At 41.9% G+C, this 6826-nt stretch overlaps 1 pseudogene; it reads right to left on the bottom strand.

Moving 5' to 3' along the window:
- Positions 1–6826, bottom strand: part of LOC105513220 — a 10548-nt pseudogene continuing 3722 nt past the window's right edge.

Here is a 6826-nt window from a genome sequence, read left to right as displayed (position 1 = left end):
TTAGTTCATCATTGCTTCCTTCTGGATCCTTCCCTTTTTCATTTTCTCTCTCCTCTTGTTTCCATAAGGTTTTGTCACACTGAGGTATGGAACTTCCTGAGAAACTTTGTGAAATGCACCCATTTTTCTCCTAGGAGTGACCACTTTCCCTGGGAAAAGTATGAGGTGGTGTAAGTGCGTGAGAACTCTCAGGGAATTTGTACATGCCTAGCGGGAAGCTAAAGAAGAGGTTAGGCTTGATTAGTGTGTTTGTTAAGATGACAAGATATATCACTTCCTTCTCCCAACACACACTCCCCCCCACACACATACACACCCTCCACAGTTGAGTGATTTAGAGACTGAGGAGGTAATTTGATACAAGAAGTATCGAGGAGTCATTCACAGGGACTATGTTCTCTTTCAGACAAATCCCAGTTTGGAAGTCTGAAAAGGCTAAAATCTTTTTGGTAGGTGCTTTACGAATGACTTTCACATAAAACTTTAATTAAATAAATTAGTTACACTTTTACTAACTTGTCTTCTGTTATCAAAGTGTTGGCCATGACCTTTACAATGGGTAAGGAAAGGTGTCACACCTCCACTTTTTTCCCCATAAAATTGACCTTTTGAAGAGATCAGGACAAATTAATTTGTAGGATGCTTTACATTTTGGGTTTATTTGATTGTTTTCTCCAGGTGCGATTTAACTTGATTCTCTATCTCCTTCATTTCCTATAAATTGGAAGGTTAAATCCAAACTCTTATTAACTTCAAATTAATCAGGTTGAGCAAAAATATATCAGAGATGATGATGTGTACTTTAGATTATTGTGTCACATCCGGTGGCACACAATATCAGATTGTCCCACTCTTTGTGATGTTAAATGTCATCAAAGTGGTAAAGCCCTCCTTTGTAATTAGAAGGTCATCTGTGAGGTGGTACTTTGGTCCCATGCAAATATCGGACCCCAAAACAACCTTTCCCATTATGTGTTAGCATTCTTGATCACCCTTGACTGAATTACTATTTCATTAGGGATGACAGAATGATGACTTTTCTAATTATATCATTTCTTCTACATTTATTAGCTAGCATTTATAAATACACACACACACACACACACACACACGTTTCTTCAGCTGGGAATGAACTACAATTCCTCCTTAAAAGACAGGGTAGGTGCTTTAATTACCAATTTTCAGAATAAGAAGTTAGTATAACAGTCACCTTCAAAGGTGGCAAATTATCTTTTTTCTCTCTGAGTATCACTGTAGATTCATGGGTTTTTATTTATTCACTGTTTTATAATCAATTGCAGTCGTTATTTCTTTTGATATTTAAATTGCCCCAAATTTGGCCTCTGTGTCCTTTTGAATTCTCTCTCAGGTGCATTTGAATTTTATTAACCAAAACAAACTCTATATGGTGGAATTTAGGCAACATTTGGAAGAGATCTGGGGACGAGGAAAGGGAGAGAGTGGCTTCTAAATAGGTAGGGTATCACTGCCAGCAAGATTGTCCTTGGAGTCAGCCAGCGTAAGCACATCTGGACCTGGGAGTCTTTTCTTCCTTCACATTTAAGCCCCAGATTTACAAAAAAGCTGCATCGTTTTCCATAATTAATTGGCAGTGGGGGACCAAAATTGCTGTATGAATGTTTGGCTCATTTGTAAATTAAGAACTGCCTGCTTACCTCTGTAGGAATGGTGAAGATAACTATAACCCAAATGTAATTCATTAAAGGGAAATACTCATCAGTAGCAATATCGGATATTAAATGAGGAAACTATGTTAGTATGTAGTGACATGAGACTTCTGACTGAGATGTGTGAGAGAAAACAGATCCACGGGACCTTCCACACACACAAACTTAGCTGTCCTGTGCCTTGTTCCTTCGTGTCCTGCTGAGTTCACGTTAACAAATGAATCCCATGCCGGCGCAGTGGCTCACGCCTGTAATTCCAGCACTTTGGGAGGTCGAGGGGGCAGATCACAAGATGAGGAGATCGAGACCATCCTGGCTAACACGGTAAAACCCCGTCTGTACTAAAAACTACAAAAAATTAGCCGGGCGCGGTGGCGGGTGCCTGTAGTCCCAGCTACTCGGGAGGCTGAGGCAGGAGAATGGCGTGAACCCGGGAGGTGGAGCTTGCAGTGAGCCGAGATCACACTACTGCACTCCAGCCTGGGCGACAGAGCGAGACTCTGTCTCAAAAAAAACACACACACAAAAACAAATGAATCCCAGAGCTTTGGGTTATCTTAGCTCTCCCTGAGAGAGCTATGTCTTAAGAAAATTTCTTGTGACAATAATACCTTAACCCAAAGCAAATATTTTCAAATGGTGGGAATGAGAGTCAGTGAAGCAAGTCAATGAAAGAATTTGATTTTAGACAGAAACTCTTTCAACAAGTCACACCATAATAGCTCCTTCCAATTCTGCTGTACCGAGCTCTGGCCCAGGCTACGATCTTAACAGCTATATGGCTGTAAACAAGGTAGAACATGGAGATTAAATTACCTGAATGACAGGAAATCTCCTTTCTTGTGGAAGCAAGGACAAATGCTTTCATGTTGCCGTGAGTATAGTAATGCTGAAGAGATATTTAATGTGCGAAACTTAAATAACACTCTGGGCTGGGCGCAGTGGCTCATGCCTGTAATCGCAGCATTTTGGGAGGCCGAGGTGAGAGGATCACCTGAGGTCAGGAGTTTGAGACCAGCCTGGCCAACAGAGTGAAACCCCGTCTCTACTAAAAACACAAAAATTAGCCAGGTGTGATGGCATGCATCTGTAGTCCCAGCTACTTGGGAGGCTGAGGCAGGAGAATCGCTTGAACCCAGAACGTGGAGGTTACAGTGAGCCGAGATTGTGCCACCGCACTCTAGCCTGGGCGACACGGTGAGACTCCATCTCATAATAATAATAATAAAATAACACTCTGTAAAGGCTTAAAGAATGCAAGACATTTAAGGTTGCCTGTGTTTTCAGTAACCTCTCAACCCCGTTTCATTCTGTTTACTTAAATTCCCATTTAGATTTTAGAATACTTTTGCTTTATTTGCTGATTTTAATTTCTTTGTATTTTCCTTTCTTCTGGTTCATCTGGTCCTCTTGCTATTACTGACTTAATTAATTTCTTGGGCTCTGGCATCATTTTTCTTCCCACCAACAACTTTTTAAATGTATACTTCAGTTTTTGTAATCAATAAACTTTTGGTTTTCTTTACTAAGTAAATATGAAGGGGACACTGCTAAGCCTGTATCTTATACAAAATTATACACAATCTTAGATGGCAAATAATTTGAAAATTAATCAAGGATCTAGATTTGCCAAGCTTAAGTGTGATTCAGGTATTCCTCCTCCCCTGGATTAATCTAAGCAGAGTCCTTCCCTAGCTGAGATTCTTTTTGTTACTGTTGTTTACCTTAGAGCTCTGCTCAAGTAAACGGTCTCTCTCTGTAAAAGGAATCTGGGTATGAGCTGCTAAGGAGTTACTTCTGCCCCCACATCATTAAATGGAAAAAAACGTGTATCAAGTAAAGTGCTATTTTATTTATTTTTTATTATTTACTTATTTGAGACAGAGTTTCGCTCTTGTCTCTCAGGCTGGAGTGCAGTGGTACCATCTCGGCTCACTGCAACCTCCGCCTCCTGGGTTCAAGTGATTCTCCTGCCTCAGCCTCCCGAGTAGCTACAATTAACAGGCGCCTGTCACCACGCCCAGCTAATTTTTTGTATTTTTAGTACAGATGGGGTTTCACCGTGTTAGCCAGGATGGTCTCAAACTCCTGACCTCAGGTTATCCGCCCGCCTCAGCCTCCCGAAGTGCTGGAATTACAGGTGTGAGTCACTGCGCCCGACTATTTTTTATTTTTTTGAGACGGGGTCTCACTCTGTCACCCAGGCTGCAGTGTAGTGGCGTGATCTTGGCTTACTGCCAACTCTGCCTTCCAGGTTCAAGTGCTTCTCGTGCCTCAGCCTCCCAAGTAACTGGGATTACAGGCGCCCACAACTACACCCAGCTAATGTTTGCCTTTTCAGTAGAGAACTGGAGAGAACTGGGTTTCACCATGTTGGCCAGGGTGGTCCCAACCTCCTGGCCTCAAGTGATCCTCCTGCTTTGGCCTCCCAAGGTGCTTAGATTACAGGAGTGAGCCACTGCCCCCGGTCTCCAAGTGAAGTGCTTTTATTTGTAATCATTCAGCTAAGCAAACAAATATGCTGGTTACATATTAGACACATTCTGCAGCCTCCAAAAGCTTTCATAAAAATTGGAATAAGAAGTCGTTATAGAAATAGAGATGATTAAAAGGTTTTGGGGTAGGCATCTTTTCCTGTGTTCTTTTAAGATACTTTTTTTCTAGCTTTTATTTATTTTGTGGTAAAAATATGTAATATTAAGTGTGCCATTTTCAGTATTTTAGAATTACAATTAAGTGTCATTAATTGTAGTCACAATATTGTGTGACTATCACTACTCTCTATTTCCAAAACCTTTCCATCACTACAAACAGAAACTCTGTACCCACTAAGTAATAATTCTCCATTCTTTTTCTCCTAGTCCTGGTAACCTCTATTCTGCTTTCTGTTTCTATAAATTTGTCAGCCGTTTTAAAAAGATGAGCTTTGGCAGCTGTGTGGATGGGAAATGGCCTAAGGCAGGGTCCCCAACCGCTATGCCATGAACCAGTATTGGTCCATGGCGTGTTAGGAACCAAGCTGCACAGCAGGAGGTTCATCTGTATTTGACTGAATTATTATTTCTGAGAGCAAGAGTGGAGCTTCATCTATATTTACAGCTGCTCCCCATTGCTTGCATTACCGCTGGAGCTCCGCCTCCTGTCAGATCAGCAGCAGCAGCAGTGGCGGCAGATTCTCATAGGAGCCTGAACCTTACTGTGAACTGCACATGCAAGGGACCATGCATGCTCCTTATGAGAATCTAATGCCTGATGATCTGTCACTGTCTCCCATCACTCCCATGTGATATGATCTAGTTATAGGAAAACAAGCTCAGGGCTCCCACTGATTCTACATTAAGGTGATTTATGTAATTATTTCATTATATATTACAATATAATAATAGAAATAAGGTGCACAATAAATGTAGTGTGCTTGAATCATCCTGATAACCATCTCCCCACCCACTGTCCCAGTCCATGGAAAGATTGTCTTATGATGAAACCCATCCCGGGTGCCAAAATGATTGGGGACTGTTGGCCTAAGGAATGCAAAGGAATGAAACTTAGCTCTTTTCCTTCAGGTAATTGTAACAACATAATGTTTTGAAAACTATTCTTGTTAGTTTCTTTTTTGCTTTTCTCAGAACCCAATCTTTGCTGTAGTTGGCAGAGATGTTGATCAGGCTGGCAGAACTGGGATATGGAAAGGGTACAAAAAGAAAATGCTACATGGTATTCAACTTTTGAAAACAAAATAGTATTATGCATGTCAGTAGCCTTGCAAGCAAGCTGAGTTTTCCTTTTTTTCTTTTTCTTTTTCTTTTTTTTTTGAGGTCTCACCATGTTGCCCAGGCTGCAGCCCAGTGGCCCAATCATAGCTCACTGCAGCCTTGACCTCCAGGGGTCAAGCTATTCTCCCACCTCAGCCTCCTAAGTAACTGGAACTACAGATGTGCACCGCCACACCCAGCTAATTTTTTAAAATTATTATTTGCAGAGATGAGGTCTCACTATATTGCCCAGGCTGATATTGGATTCCTGGACTCAAGCAATCCTCCCTCCTCAGCCTCCCAAAGTGCTGGAATTACAGGCATGAGCCACCTCACCTGGCCACAAGCTGAGTTTTTATCTTAAGAGATGGTTTTTCTAAATTCCTTTTCCCCCTTTAATATACCACTTGCTGAATCAGGAGGGGCCAACTCAAAGTTTCGTGTTATTGAAAGGATATTCTTCTGTTTATGTTAGCAAAGCCACAAGTCTTGCTAATCAATGGTAGAAAGAGGCCTGACATGGTGGCTCACACCTGGAATCTAAGCATAATAATTTATGTAATTATTTCATTATATATTAGGGAGGCTGAGGCAGGAGGATCACTTGAGCCCAGGAATTCGAGACCAGCCTGGGCAACATGATGAAATTCAATCTCTACAAAAACTACAATCACAGCTCACTGCAGCCTTAACCTCCTGGGGTCAAGAGATTCTCCCACCTCAGCCTCTGGAGTAGCTGGAACTACAGATGTGGGTGGTGCACACCTGTAGTCCCAGCTACTCCAGAGGCTGAGGTGGGAGGATCCCTTGAGCCCAGGAGGTCAAGGTTGCAGCAAGCCGTTATGGCACCACTGCACCCCAGCCTGGGTGACAAAGCGAGACCCTGTCACACACGCACACACACACACTAGAGGGCAAATAGGTTAAGTTTGCCTGCAAGTAACAAAAATACTGCAGATAATAGTGGCCTCAAGGTAAGAGTTTGTTTCTTTGCCATATTCCAGAATTCATTAAAATAACTGAAGTTGGCTGGGCACGTTAAATTTACCTGCCAGTGACAAAAATACTACAGGATAATAGTAACCTCAAGGTACAAGTTTGTTTCTTTGCCATATTACAGGATTCATTAAAATAACTGAAGTTGGCTGGGCACATTAAATTTGCCTGCAAGTAAAAATACTACAGGATAATAGTAGCCTCAAGGTACAAGTTTGTTTCTCTGCCATATTCCAGAATTCATTAAAATAACTGAAGTTGGCCGGGTGCAGTGGCTCACGCCTGTAATCCTAGCACTTTGGGATGCCGAGGCGGGTGGATCACCTGAGGTCAGGAGTTTGAGACTAGCCTGGCCAACATGGTGAAACCCTGTCTCTGCTAAAAATACAA

The sequence above is a fragment of the Colobus angolensis genome, unplaced genomic scaffold (genome assembly GCF_000951035.1).
Source record: "Colobus angolensis palliatus isolate OR3802 unplaced genomic scaffold, Cang.pa_1.0 Scaffold224, whole genome shotgun sequence".
Classification (NCBI taxonomy): domain Eukaryota; kingdom Metazoa; phylum Chordata; class Mammalia; order Primates; family Cercopithecidae; genus Colobus; species Colobus angolensis.
The sequence above is the reverse complement of the archived record's forward strand: the minus strand, read 5'-3'. Positions and strand labels throughout refer to the sequence as shown.